Genomic DNA, 15901 nt, shown 5'->3' with positions numbered 1-15901 from the left:
TAGTAATGGCTTTCCCTATGATAAAAGGCAACGGGTATTTTATTTTGTGAAAATAACCGGAAGTGCGTTGCTCACTGCGGCTAGCTTTAGTAGCGCCGAATTCTTCAGAACAAAATTGTAAATAGCCGGTATTTTGTCAGGTTTTCAACACGTTGGGGATCTAAACGACTACTTTCTGGCCTGAAAATGTTTCAAACGTTGCTAAAGTTTACAGAGTTTAGAGCTTAAGCGTAATCAGCTTCAGGCCGGCTGATTTCGGCTCGGGCAGGAGCGAAATGCATTGTGGGTAAACGCTCTGCATACTCTCTGATAGATGAGTATGCAGAATGCAGTATGTAGTATGCGGTTTCAAACACAGCCTTCCAGTGCTGCTCATGCTGTTCACAGACTTCCTCTAACTTCTTTACCTAACTTACAGAATCCCATACCTTTTTGGGTTCAATGTCGTGACGTGCGAGGATGGAAAACGCACACGAGCCCAATGCGTTGATTAGCGTGGGTTTGCCTTCGATGGCAATGGAACATTTGGATGGTGTGGAGCGCTTTTAAATGCAGCATGTGTCCATTTGGTGTGCTGGAGTGGAAACCCAGAGCAAAGCTATGCAGGCTGACAGCTAGCCTGAGGTGTAGCATAAATAAGGGATGGTTACGGCAAACAAAGCAGAGCTCTCCACATGTGAAGTAACCTCGAGGGGTTTAACTGAGCTGTGGATCCTAGTTTCTGTATGTTTCTGTCTGCTGTGTGTGTGTGTGTGTGTGTGTGTGTGTGTGTGTGTGTATCAGGGCTTTGGATATTACAAGACATAAACAAATGAAGAGCAAGTGCTGGCGTTTAGATGTCAAATCCCTCCCTTCAGGAGCCTGTATGCGACTCATGCATACTGTACACACACACACACACACTGATGATGTCTTTCCATAAAAGAAGACGAGCGAACTCAGCAGAGTGATTTTCTTTACCTCGTTCATCAGCCGTGGATATCCGGGTGCCTGCATGCACAGAGACACCCGCACTCTGCCTCATCTTCGTCCGTGTGCCTCGCACCGGAGTCGGTCATTATCTCGGCGTGCCCTTGTTCGACTGTGAAACATTTTCATCTCCAATGACTCATTGCTTTGCTGGTGCACCAGCTGCCCAATGCCCAAGTGTGTGATCATGGCATAGAATGTCCGGGTGCAAGCAGTGGCTGCCTGGCAAGCCGCAACAACTGACTAATTAAGTTTCTAAGAGCAAAAAGGCAACAGGCTTCGTGATATAGATCTCTCTGTCTATCAATATTGATGCATCCTGATCATATTATATGTTCTCTGAACTGGAAAGAAGCAGCGAGGTAAACAAGTGAGGGTGTTAGTACTGTTCGGATTTTCATCTGCAATTAACGCTCGGTTGCCCTCAACTCGGGCTTCCAACCGGTCTGCTACCGTTGGGCCGGCGAGTCAATAGTAGATTTCCTTGGTTGCCAAGAGGACCCTCCAGGTTGTGAATGTGAGTTGCTTGGTTAATCTGATGCTTAACATTCACGAGCTGAACCCTTCCCCCAGAATAAGTAACATCGGTGATCTGTTTGAGCTCATCTGGGAAGCAATTACGTGATTAAGTTCAGCCGCACGCTGGTGCCGTGTCGCCGTGTCGTGTCGGTTTCCTGGTGAAACCCCAAACAGCGTTCTGTGTGCTCCACTGACTTTTACAGCACTGTTCTCTGAGTCATTTACATGGATTTACCCCATTCTTCTTTCTCATTACAACCAAGCAGCTTCCTGAGAAACTTTGATAGTTAAACATCATTCGTGAAACTTTTTCGCATCAAACATTTGGTTAATTCAAATTAAAAAAAGGGGCATTGAGTACCTTAGCTGACAGTCTGTTCAGGTTTACGGTAATTTTAATCAATACAGCTCGACAGTAAACACCGGATGTTGTTGTTTTCAAGGCTCCAATATACATAAATTAAGCCTTAATACAGCAGCAAAGAATTAACTTGCTATGTAAAGATATAGCAGTGTATTGATGTTCTTACCAGAGCGTGCAGCCCCTCTACCTCTGGGCGCCTCGGATTTACTGCTTGGTTCACACTCTGTGGGCCGGCAGTGTCTATTTCAGAGCAAATGTAGTTCTTTCAGGCAATAACCCTTTTTCTTCCAAGTTCATCCGGGGTGTAAAACTTTACCTCCAAGGGAACGAGACACCTTCCTCGGATAAAAAAGACTGATCAGAGTCACAATATGTTGGATGAAACCTGTTTTATGCATTTGTTTTGATCGGAGATGATGGTGCTCACAGTAGCCGCCAAACCTCTCTGTTTTTTGGACCTTTACTTTAATAGAAAGAGGAGTTGAATGGAGAGGATGTTGGAGCTGGACATGACAGAGGAAAGGGACTGGACGGGACCCCCCTGGAGTCTGAGAAGACTTCTGTTGAGGCTTCTCAGTGGACAAGAAGCCATCAGACCAGTGTAACAACATCCGAATTAAAGAATGAGGCAACTAAAGGAACGTGAGAGGAAAAGTGTTACAGAAGACACACAACTCATAAGTTTTACTTAAAAAACTCTTTGTAAGTATTTGCACTCAGATGATTTAAGGAATATTTAATGCTGACTCACTTGCCAGTATCAAGTAAATTTTACTTACCATAAAACGTAACAGTTTTGAAGATATTAAGTAACAACAACTTAATTACATCTAAGTTTTAAGTTATATTTAGTTAAACAAATTAAGTAAAGTCTACCTGTTTTTCATAGGCAGGAACATCTTTTTACTCAAAATTTTAAGTAAATTTGATATATCTGTAGTATTTGCTGTTAGGAAGAAACTTAGTAGATTTTAACGATACACTTTCAGAGTAAAGTTTATGTAGTATTTCTAGGTTTATGTACATACAAGCATATAAACATTTAAATTGTATGAGGAAACCTAAGTAAAACTTACTCTTCCCCCATAATTCATGTATTACGTTAATAAAATGTTTAATTTTACTTAAGAAGCTCGAGTTCTTACTGAATCTTAAAAATACAAGGTAGAAATGATGACAGTTACTCTAATAGAGTTTACTTCACCAAAAAGTCCCTTTTTTAAGTGCATGAACTTCCTTGAACTTGTGCTAAAACTTCATTTGGTGGAACGACTTGGAGGGAAAGACGGCTGTAGTGAGGTCAGACAGTCGGTGCAGTCAGCAAAATTGTACACTTGCATTTTTTTGCAGATGAGGGGAGAAACGACAGCAAACGCCACTGGATTGACAATACAAATGAGACGATACACTGGTTAGAAAAAGACCCTTTGGTTCGTTTTTCCTTTCATTTGTCACCCATCATCAGGCAGAGCTCAAACTCTGTCACTTCCTTTTGTTTCCTTTACATTTGCTCAGCTCAGAGTGCGAAAATGACCTGCATTCGAGCTGATGTAATGTGACACAGCACGATCCCGGCTTTTAACACAAACCTTTTTTTTTTGGGCTTAACACATCTTAAATTGCCGTCAAATTTCCTGTGACAATGCAGCAGGTATAGTCGAAGGCAAATCCGGCCCAGAGCAAAAGAGCATTAAATCGGCCTACGTTTGCAAGGTGCACTGTAAAAATGTCTGTCTGGGGGAGGCGGCGAGGGAAGGGAAACGCGTGTGATTTCAGATGGAACACCACGACATCTTCACACATCGTATGACTGTATTTCATGCTTTCTAAACAGAGTGTCAAAAGAACTTTTAGAATCTGTATGCTATTTGTTCGGGGAAAAAAAAGCCTTTTACGAGTCATTCCATTACGCTGAGCTGAGGAAATAATCTCGGTCTTCATCGCGTTAAACATTGTTACCGCTGCTCTTTAAATCCAGTCAGTTTTAGAGTTGGATTCTAAAGACATTAAATAACGGACTATTCATTAGCACCAGGCTTTTCATTCCACCTGCATGGCCCAGTACTAACATTCCCCATTTGAATCTGGACAAAGGGTGAGAAAAGGGAGAAAATCGTCTCCAACGGCGACTTGGAGGCTAAAAAAAAACATCGCACGTGTTTCTCTGTTGGAGGCTCCTCAGAGCTTATGATTTATGGGTGACACGTCCAGGTCTAATTGGATCTTTGAACAACTCACTCCCTTTGTGTGATGGGCTAATAGTCTGGCACTGCCGCGCTACCCTCACGTGGGAATCCCGATCGTCCTGCACCATTTCTTTTGCACCGTGTAAACAAAGCCACTTGCTCTTACATTAGCCTACAGGGGTGCTCTCACAGACATCCACATGCACACACATATTTCTATGGGGAGATGTTGCCAGGCAACAGAACCCCCCTCTCCCCTCCCCCCTCCATTCTGCCCCCCTTGGTTTTCGCTCTATTATATCTGCCTTTTCTGAAGCTGAAAGATCAAGTAAAAACGAAGCCTCCCCCATCTGATGACTGTTTGTTTCCATCTGAGCTCATGACAGCGTGTTTTGTGTCGACCTTTGTGGTTTTGATGTGTTCACGCTTTCTGTTAATGTTTATTTTTAAGACGTGTCATAAACAGATATGTCTTTTGATGCTCTAAAAGTGGATGCGTCCCATGTACTTTTTCACGTGTGTGTTCAGCGTCACGAACGCACCAAAGTGCAAAATCATAATTGAGGCTCACGCTCGCTCCTCAGTCCCAGAAATATCCCATTTGTCATTGTGTTCTGCAGCTCAGTGAGCTCCTCGCTGGCAGACACCAGCAGTAACCCCTCTCACTTGTGACTGGATGAATGCACCGCTCACTTTACTGTCAGTGGTTTCCACAAATGGGAGCTTCAGGCTGGCAAAAGAAACCTGGCAGCTGTTTGGGGCAAAGTTACAAAGGCCCTGGTGTTTTATAACAGGATCAAAAAAACTCATGAGACACTCGCAGGCAACTTTAACTAATTCCTTTCCCTATTTTGTGTCTGATTTGGATTGTTTTGCTCCTTTTTGTCGTAATTCCATCTCTTTGCGGTGGTTTTGCATCTCTTATGGGTTGCTTTGTGTCATGGTTTATGTCTACGTTTGGCCTTATTGTTCGCTTCACTTCTAGTTTAATTTTGTCGAGCCTGTGTCTTTGGGTTAGGTTTAGTTTTTCAATGATTGATTGTCACACATAGTGTTGGGAGTAACGGCGTTTAAGTATATAACAGCGTTACTAACGGAGATAAATCGTGGAGATAAAAGGCAAGAATGTGTATGTAACATGCACGCTATGCCCAGGGAAAAAAACTTTGTCCACGTCTGCCTCAAGTAACTCAAATCTAATGAAGCACCTCACATCAACCCATGTGAATATGACACTTGTTGCTTCTGCAGCTGCTAACCCAATCCCAAGCCCAAATGCAGCCAGCGTGAGCCCCAGCGAAGGAGACGGAGCATCTCGAAAACAAACAACACTCGATTTTTCGGGTCAGAATTTATTTATTAATTTATTTCTATGCATCATATGGCAGGCTGCAATCTATTGAGTTCAAATAAATACTGAATGTTCTAAATTACTGTATGTAGTGTTTTTATTCTTCAATCAGTTAATATAAACATATTTGATGTTAAAGATGTTATAGAACATAAAAAATAACGCCACAGTTACTTTGCTGAGTAACTAATTACTTTTACAATGTGGTAACCGAGTTACTCACTCAATTACTTTTTGGGAGCAGTAACTAGTAACTGTAACTAATTACTTTTTAAAAGTAACTTGACCAACACTGGTCACACATCTGCATTATATTAGGCGTCACTTGCCCCAGTATAAATACTTTTTTTGTGTCTCTTTCTTGTATTCTATAATATATTTCTGAATTGATAGAAAAGGTGCCACCTGATCTCTAGTTTCTCTGGATTTTTGATTATTTTACATTTTGTGGAGCTTGATGAAGAGTTGTGTACATAGTTGTCCTGTGACAGTCTGATTTTTTTTTTTAAACTAAAAGAAAAGAAAAAAAACACATGAGGAGGAAATTGTTCTCTCATATCGGAAAGTGAAACAACCCTCCTGCGTCCTTGGGTCCTTGCCGAGACTAATGACGAGCCGCGTTGTCTCTCCATTTGTTTTCCTTGTGTCCTCTGCCGTGTCCCGACACAGTTGCAGAGAGATTACAGTTGTATTGGGTGCCGCCTGTCACCGCACCAAATGCCTGTCATTAATTTCACAGACAGAAGGCAATTTCAGAGAAGTGGGTAAGTTTTGATAATGGGGGGAGAGCTGCGTTCTGCTGTCGAGCTTCGGAGAGAAACATCGGGTCAAACATCTTTCTTCTCCACATTCTTACTTTTTGCACTCTGATTGGTCTGACCTCCGGTTTCTGTGGAGTTTCTTACCCTGTTTCTTAACTGAAACACAGTTTATTCTTTCTTACTGGACGGAATAAGAGGGCAGCAGTTGAATTGTCAGAGCTGGGGATGAGAGAGATAAATGATTGAGATGGAGTAGAGGATATTGTGAATTGCCTCAAGGTGGTTTTAGCGTTGCCCTTGCCCTCTTATGTTATAAATCACCTCATAAGCTTGATGTTCTCAAGGAGCTGTCAGTGGGGCTCAGAGGACACATGTAGATGTGTTCCTCCCACCCAATGAGCTGCTCATCCCTCACTTTGTATTCATGTGACGGGCTGTCTCTTCCCTTTGCTCTCCTCTCCGACAACTCAGTATTTTCGTTGGCGTTGGGGCCACGATGAATGTAAAACAGGAGCTGTCATGGCTCAGATTTCTCTGCAGCGGGCACGTGTTGCAGATGGGACCGAGGGGAACGTGTTGTTTCACCAGGCGTCTGCGTCACAGCGCTGTTGTTTTCACACCCAAAAAAGCGAGGAGAATCCACAGAGTCCTCCTGTCGCCGGCTGAACAGACTTGTGCCCACTCAGCACGGCAGGAAATTTAGTCCTTTCTTTTATGCTGATAAGGATTTCACATGAAATATTCAGGAACGGCGTTAATGTCTTGATGAATAATCTCTCCTCGCTCCTTTCATTCCCCGGAACCACAACTGTCGCTACATGCTGGAAAAAACCCAAACAAAATAAGATCAGATTGCTGTTCGAGTTCAATGCTATTTAAAAAAACAAATCCTTTTTTCTTATTGCTGTAGCATGAAATGAACTTGGAGTGCGAGGTGAGTCTCTTCTGTCTCTTTCATAGGTGCATGGTTTTTATGGGCCCAGAGGAAACCCCAGATAAGTGAGAGTGGAAGGAGCTTATCTTCTGTCTGAACTACATATCAACATCAGTGTATCTAACACGAGAAACAGAAAGAATACTGCATGTGTGTTGGGAGATTTCCCCTCCTGGGAGTGCTTGGTGGAGTTATGGTGCTTCAGAGTGGTGGAAGATGCACAGTAAAGAACAGGTACGACACATGGGACCGAATGGAACGGGATCTTTATCTTTTGCCTTTCGATCTGAACTCCCAGGTTGTGTTCGAAACCACATACTTCTCCTACTTCTCCTACTACTCCTACTAACTTTTTGAGTTAGTATGCGAGTTTGAGTAAGCGAGAAGTTCCCGGATGCATACTAGAATTCGCTGAAATGTTGGGTATGCATCATGAGGTTACTACTACTATTCAAACTACCCAAGATGCAACATAACGTGACGTCGCCGATCGTCATTTCCTGTCAAAATGGCAGTTTCAAGCTAGCTACAACGAGGGTAGGTTCACTTCCTGTTTTCAAAACAAAAGCATCAATTGTATCGTAATGGCTTTCCCTATGATAAAAGGCAACGGGTATTTTATTTCGTGAAAATAACCGGAAGTGCGTTGCTCACTGCGGCTAACTTTAGTAGCGCCGAATTCGTCGGAACAAAATTGTGAATAGCCGGTATTTTGGCAGGTTTTCAACACGTTGGGGATCTAAACGAAAACTTTCTCACCTGAAAATGTTTCAAATGTTGCTAAAGTTTACAGAGTTTAGAGCTTAAGCGTAATCAGCTTCAGGCCGGCTGATTTCGGCTCGGGCAGGAGCGAGATGCATTGTGGGTAAACACTCTGCATACTGTCTGATAGATGAATCAGAATCAGAATAAGAATTACTTTATTAAGTATGATTATGAGTATGCAGTATGGAAGTATGGAAGTATGTACACAGCCCCACTCTTGGCATGAAGCCTGACTCTCATTGCAGGACATTGATGATAAATAATCCATTACACCTCTCCAGGTTTTTACCGGAACAGCTTCCCTGCACACCAAAGAAGTGCACCCCTCTTTGCTGTCCGTTTTAATTGGCTTTAAGTGCGAACAAACAGCAAGGGCAAAAGTCAAAATTGAGCCCGCTGAGTTTCCTGTCTCTGCACCGGCAAAGGCTCGCTTTCCTCGAGTGCTCTTCAGATTCACAGGCCTGACGAATCCTTATTAGGAGCTTCTCCTATACATCACGACAATGTTTGCGCTCGTGTGTGTGTGTGTGTGTGGGGAAGCTTCATGATTTAGCATGACTGGTCAGGGAAGCATATTTGACCAATTAAACAAGGATGTATTAGGCCTGTGTGAGTGTGTGTTGAGGTATGTGTGCATACGTCTGCTGTGTGGGTGTGAAAATATTTAGAATCCTCCTGACACCCAATTAGAGAGAAACCCGACATGACCTCCAACTTCAAGAGACACCAAAAAGCTCACTTGAAACAACAACTTGGAACTGCTTGACAAAATGGCCCCCACTAATGAGCGTCTGCGAACACAACTTTATTCTCCCGGGTTGCAGAATCTATGGCTGAAGTTAATATGAATAATGAATGTATAGAGGCTGGTCATTGTGCCACTGGTAACTCAGTGTAGGACACCAATACCAATCACTCATCCAATCGCATGTTACTCAAGTAAATCTGAATCCTTCCATGACATGTTCAGTTTATGTCTTTGGCTGTGTTCGAAACCGCATACGACATACTTGCATACGGGATACTTCAATACTACATACTCATCGATCAGATAATATGCAGAACGTTTACCCACAATGCATTTCACTCCTGCCCGAGTCGAAATCAGCAAGCCTGAAGCTGATTTCGCTTAAGCTTTAAACTCTGTAAACTTTACATTTGAAACATATTCAGGCGAGAAAGTAGTATTTTAGATCCCCAACATGTTGAAAACCTGACAAAATACCGGCTATTTACAATTGTGTTCCGACGAATTTGGCGCTACTAAAGCTAGCCGCAGTGAGCAACGCACTTCTGGTTATTTTCACAAAACAAAATACCCGTTGCCTTTTATCATAGGGAAAGCCATTACGATACAATTGGTGCTTTTGTTTTGAAAACAGGAAGTGAACCTACCCTCGTTATAGCTAGCTTGAAACTGCCGTTTTGACAGGAAATAACAATCGACGACGTCACATTACGTTGCATCTTGGGTAGTTTGAGTATGAGTAGTAACCTCATGATGCATACCCAACATTTCGGAGAATCTAGTATTTATCCGGGAACTTCTCGCTTACTCAAACTCACATACTAACTCAAAAAGTTAGTATGAGTAGTAGGAGTAGTAGGAGTAGTAGGAGAAGTATGCGGTTTCGAACACAGCCTTTATCTTCTAAATAACACTAATGCCTTTACAAAAGTGTTAAAAAGGTTGTCTTGTTCGCCTTTTTGGACAATCTGACGTGGTTGATATTTGCCATCAGCCTCAACAAAGGAAATGCACAAAAGCTGGCTGGTTCTCGCCAACATGGAGCCCACAGCAACATTTTCTTATGGACCCGAGAGGAATGCAATGAAACTACAACTATTAATTTTCTGTTTGAGCTGTCAAAGAAAATGCGTTAATAACACGTTAATGGAATCGCACTTTGATGGCGTCAAATGGTGAGTGTGTAATTAGGTCCCTGATCTAAAGTCCGATCCATTTGACGGTGGTGATGCCTAGGAGCATTGTTTGACAATTATCACAACCTTTAAATGGTTGAGTTTAGTTATCACCAGTTAATTAAGCTCCATATTTCTCTTTAGCTTGTCAACGCTACGCTGACCATTAAATCCACTTTTCCTCTCGTTAGTTTTGGGGGTCGTGCTGGTATACAAAGGCAATGTCTGTCCAAAAATGCAGTGTATGATATTTTAAATGGTTATCCCAATGCAGACAACCCTTTGTTGTGTAAGTTAGTGGTGTCATGATGTTGTTACTAGAGATTCTGTGAGCTGCTGGAAGGTGCTACAGCTCCGGTTTCACTGTTGGTGTTTTGGAGATCCCGATGCTAAAGTGCGGCACCCAGTGTTTTCTGAATGATGTTTCCATTTCAAACCTGAAAGGGATGCTCAGAGGCAACAATGGCTGACTGAAAACAGCTTTTACATTGATTAGGTTTGGTTAAATTGAACCAAAATGCAGTCAAACTAAAAACTGGGTGAAACCCACTGACAGGTTAGCTTGCTAGCTGGACGGTATTGAAGGAAGCAGGTCACAGAGTTTCCATGTCCGTCACTGACCGTGAGTCAGACGGTCGGTCAAATATCTGCAGCTTTGTTGGTTGTAATTTACTCCCCAACTCCAACTAATCTTGTCAGCCTGGAGCGGCGAACAGCTGTACACTCCTCTCTTCTGGCAATACGTGCACGCCTGCAGGTGCGTCTGAGCTTTGCTGAGCTGCTGTGTTTTGGTTAGTGGCAGGGATGCTCTGTTGGTATTAAACGTTGTCCCAACTTTGTTGTTTTAGTAGGCTGTGAGTTTGCAGAATCTTAACCCAGAGATACAACACAATAAAAGACTAAAGAAAGATGGTTCCCTCCTGAAATAGGATGAGTCTTGTTCTATTTGAAAAGACTCTTTTAGTTCGATAAAATCCAAGTTTGTTTTTTGATGGGTCATCTGTCTTTGTATCTGTATTTCTCTTTTTGTCTGTTCCACTTCATTGCAAACGGTAGCAAGACTGCAAAAGTACAAGCCAGAGGGCATCGGGTGATGGCTTTTTTCTGTTGTTCAGATTATGTTCAGATGCTGATGTCTTTGTTTTTTTTTAGTGTTAGTGTTATAGCTTCACATTAAAATATTTCTGCCCATTCTCACTGTTTATTGTGCTGTTCAGAGGGTTAACACAGCAGCTGAAGCTGTTCTTCTACCCAGAATAAAGAACGTTGGCTTTTAACTGGAGCACCTTAGTTCAGTGCACACTGAACTGTTGTAGAAAAACTAGAAATGAGATGCCAGTGTAACTTTATACTGTTATAACACTTTAACAGGCATTTCTTTGCTGATCGGCACCCTTTTTTTCTACATTCAGGAGGACGGCACCGCAGAGCAGCAGGGAAAGTAAAGAGGAAAAGCAGTGAGATGCAGGTAATGGAAATATGACAGAAAGTTTGGGATGGACAAAGTAAGGGCGATTGTGCTACACACCAACAAATATCCGTCTTCTATCGGATGTTAGGTCCACTGAGATGAAAGTAAATGGTAATTATCATTGTCGAGCATTCTCTCCTTGTTTAATCCAGAGTGCTTTTGCATTGAGATGTATTACTTCAGTAAAATGGCCCTTTAAGTCTCGGAGAGCAAAGGAAACCTGAGTTTTTCATTTCAACATCTTTTTGGTGTATTGAGAAGAGCTTAGCACTAAATTCTGATTATTAAACTAACAGGATTGTCTAGTAGTCTGCGACCTATTGGCATATTAAGTTACATAATAATTTGATGATATGTCATTTCATCTGAAAAATAGATATTGTTATAATGATTTCCTGATCTATACACCATACACTTTCTGTGGTGCATATAACACCCTAATCTTAACAAGTTGGACTAACATGGTTTCTTTAGCTGTAATCTGCTTTTTTATTTCATTCATACATTTATTCATTCATCCTTAATCAGCTCCTGTGATGGTAACCACAGCCTGTACAGCTTTGTGAATAACCAGCTCTAGATCTAGAAAAAGATGCCTCACAAACTGTGGTTTATTTAGTGATATCTAATTGCAGATGAGATCACAATTCCAAAAAATGTTGGGCTGCTGTGTTAGATTTAACACAAAACAAAATGCAGTGAGTTGCTCATCTATTTTATTCACAATAGAACATAGAAAACTTTGTCAAATGTTAGGAATTGGACATTTTATTTCATGAAAAGTATGAACTCATCTCGACTTTGATGTTTACCACTGTATCTCAAAAAGTAGGGACAGGAGCAACAAAAGGCTGGAAAAGAAAAAAGCTGAAGGAACGTGTGGCAACTAATGAGGTTAATTAACAGCAGGTCAGTAACACGATAATGTCTAAAAAGAGCACCTCAGAGAGGTAGAGTCTGTCAGATGTAAAGAGGTTTGGCAATCTACAAAAAACTGGGTCGAAAATTGGGGGGAAAAACATTTAGAATAAAGTCACACAATGTAAAATTTTGAAGACTGAATATTCCATCATCTACAGAGCATAATATCATCAAAGGATTCAGAGAATCTGGAGACATTTCTGACCTTCAGTTACCCTCAGGCAGCTCTGGGGGGGGGGCATTACTGGCTGTGGAACTGGAAGCCTGCACATCTGGAAAAGCTTCATCAATGCTGAAAGGTATATACAGGTTTTAGAGCAACATCTGCTCCCATCCAGGGGAAGGCCTTGCATATTTCAGCAGGACAAAGTTAAACCACATCCTGCATCTGTCCCAACAGCAGGTGCTGGACTGACATACCTATTGGCAGTTTCAAATATTTGGTGCAGAAAAAAAGACTCAAGACTCAAGTTGAGCAGCTAGAATCCACCATCAGTTCCAGATGTTTACAGACTTAAAAGAAGAGGGGAAGCATCACAGTGGGAAACATGGACCTGTCCCAACTTTTCTGAGACATGAGCTGATATTTTCCATGAAATGGGAAAATGTCTCACTTTTACTTCATTATCTGTGCAAATCAATGCATTCTGTGTCACATAGGTGGTGGAAAAGGGGGGGGGGGGGGGGTTCGTATGAAAAGAACCGTGTCGGAAATCGGATAAACTTGAATAAAATGATAATTTACTGTGTGACTTGGTCAGTGCTCATAAAGCAGGTCTGGACTAGTTTGGTCAAGTGAAAGTGGGTTGAGTTGTTGGGAGTCAACCCTTGGGGATTTAAACAACCTGAATTGTTCAAAGACTAAAAATGGGTCATCAAAATCTAGAATTAAGTGCCGTTTGCACTTATGTCTGCAAGGATTTAACCGTTAATAGGTACAAGCGTAACATGGTAAGATGGTGAGATTCGAATGCTGTTTTAAAGACACTCAAATGAGTCATTTTCCACTTTTTTTTTTTTTTTTTAGTTCTCAACATGGAAAAGTTTAATTGTCGGGCAGGTATCGTATTTAAATCCTAATCCGTGTGCTGTGACAAAAAGATCCGCACCGAACAGCTCCAGTCCAAGCCTGCCCACCGATTTCTCCACTGACGGCACTCATGAGCACGAACAAAACTCCGGATCAAAGCGGGCCCGTGGCCACAGTCTTCAGATCACAGAAGAGGAGCAGGACTGCGGGAGTGAGAGAGGAATGCGGTCGGGGGTGGAGGATGAAACAGAATATGAAAGCTTCTAATGGGGATCAACTCTGCTGATCCAGCTTTTTGATCTCCGTCGGTGCCGTTTCTTATCACATATACGACTCCACACAGGCAGGGAGTGGAAAGTGTCTGCATGTGTCTCCCCCTCTCACACACGCTCACCTGGTAAACAAACATATGCTGACGCGCAGGTTCACGTCTATTGTGTCGTTTCTGTTTCTGAAATGCTGATTCTTTGCATGTTTGTCGAGGAAAAGGGGCGACTCGTATGAATAAGATGCAACATTTCACCTTGAGGCGGTATGTTGTTAGCATATCTGCATTTATAAAGTCATCACAAACGCTGTCGGCAGATGCGTCTCAGATTACAGAAGCAGCAGAAACGCTCAGTGTTTCCTGAACAATTCTGTTTTCTGATAAGCTTTTTTCTTTCTTTTTGTCTACACACAAACTGATATTGACTCGTCTGTGTTGTTATCCTAATGGGAAATCTTGCATTTTATAGCTAATTATGATAATGAGCATATGGGCTTGTTTAATTCTTTTATGGAAGATGGAATTCAGGAGACAAATTGGTTGTGCCACTTCAATTAATCAAGCTTTCATTAAGTAAATTGTAATGTAAAGTATGTAAATAGGGCTCCCAGGTCTGTGTGGCAGCACACACATTTGTTTCTGTATCCCTGTGGGTATTCTTTATTGACCCAATGCCTTCCCTAACCTCTCACCCTAACTTTAACAACCATCACAACCGAGTGTCTGACCCTAACAATACTGCTATCAGGCTTTGTGCCACGGACACACACACATATAAGGTTACTCAGTTGGTATAAGGTTACATGCAGAGCTCATTTCTCAGTATATTTAAACTCATTTGCTTGCGATTAGTACAACTTGAAATTGAAGACGTGTTTATGGGTGGGCTGACAGTTTACCAAACTTTATATGTAAGTAATCAGTAACCCGAGCAGATTTCGGACTTACTAATTATTCATCCCTAAAGTTTGGTAACACAGCGCCCAAAAGAAATAAACAACACCATCCGGCCCGGATTTTTCTGTCTGTGTACCTCGCAGGGAAAAAAAGCATCTATAGAAACTTACTTTACTATGAAATATGAACTGAAAAATACTTGTGTGTAGAGCTGGGCAACATGATTTCCCTGATTAATCAAGATTAATCGCATTTGTACGCAAAATCCAAAAATGAATTCAAAAGTAGTGTATAGCTTTGAGCATTTAGTTTTATTTTAAATGGGCTGTCATATGAATAGAATAGAATAGAATGCCTTTTATTGTCACTATACAAGTATAATGAGATTAAAAGCATCTCCTTTCTCAGTGCAGACATGAGCATATAAAATATGAATGAAAGTGCCATAACATTTGTTGTGCAAACACACTTTTAACATCAGCATTTAGTGTTTACAGATGACTTTGGTTCTGTCGACTCCGCCGTCTGGAAGAACTTTAAAATGAAAATGGCCGAGTAAAGGTTCCGTACCCTTCTCCATGTTTGGTGGATCCGCCGATTACTTACTTTTCCGGTTCTGCAGCAGACAGCAACAGACTTTTACAAAATAAAAGCCTGTGAGCAAACAGACTTTTACAATAATAAAATAAATAATAAAACCTGCGTTAATGCGCGATAAAATATTCGTCTGCGTTAAATAATTAACGAGTTAACGTGATAATAACGAGTTAACTCGCCCAGCCCTACTTGTGTGAAATCAAAATGTTTCTAAAAGCTGTTGAAGAATATTTATTCTGTGACTGAATACTATTGGCAAGCCCTGTGTTGGCAGCATTTTTAGGAATATGTGACACCACTACATCTGATGGAAGTCTGTGTGGAGAAGCCAGATTAATGCTTCCTACCACACTGAGACGGTCTGTGTACTTACAGTTATTATCTTGCATTGACATACTCGTGCCAAGACGATCCTTTAGTTTAAAAGATTTATTTTCAGGCCTGCAGCAACTGTAAGTTTATCTTCGCTAGGGCAGACACTACAAACCATGTTTAAATGTATCATAAATAGTCAATTTAAATAGTTTTCTTTGGCCTGGATTTGTTACATCCACCTTTTATTATTCAATTTTGCGTGGGGCCTTTCACTGAATTATTTTTAAACTATTACTAATAGCCTTTCATCACGGAGCTCAGGAGGAAGAGCAGTCACCCACCAATCGGAAGGTCGGTGGTTGGACTCCGGCTTCCCTGGGCGACATGTCGAAGCGAACCACCACGTAGCCACCAATTCATCCAGAGTGTGTGAATGAGTACAAATGAGTTCTAGACTAAGATGTGCTGTATGAGTATGAGTGGGACTGAAGGGGTGAATGTGGCATGTAGTGTTGAAGCGCTTTGAGTGGTCAGTTCGACCAGAAAAGCGCCATACAAGGACAGTCCGTTTACCATTCTGGGAATTTCCTTTGGCGGTGAAAAGCAATTTTGACCACGTTTTCCAAATTC

At 41.7% G+C, this 15901-nt stretch overlaps 1 long non-coding RNA gene across 1 annotated transcript in view; it reads left to right on the top strand.

The window, feature by feature from the left end:
• The window catches only part of LOC142391399 (uncharacterized), a 33001-nt gene extending 21768 nt beyond the window's left edge, over positions 1 to 11233 (top strand). The window contains exon 3 of the long non-coding RNA XR_012770545.1: positions 11185 to 11233. This is a non-coding gene — a long non-coding RNA (uncharacterized LOC142391399). The remainder of the gene's footprint in view (positions 1 to 11184) is intronic.
• Positions 11234 to 15901: the final 4668 nt, after the last annotated feature.

This window comes from Odontesthes bonariensis, chromosome 11, assembly GCF_027942865.1.
Source record: "Odontesthes bonariensis isolate fOdoBon6 chromosome 11, fOdoBon6.hap1, whole genome shotgun sequence".
Classification (NCBI taxonomy): domain Eukaryota; kingdom Metazoa; phylum Chordata; class Actinopteri; order Atheriniformes; family Atherinopsidae; genus Odontesthes; species Odontesthes bonariensis.
The sequence above is the reverse complement of the archived record's forward strand: the minus strand, read 5'-3'. Positions and strand labels throughout refer to the sequence as shown.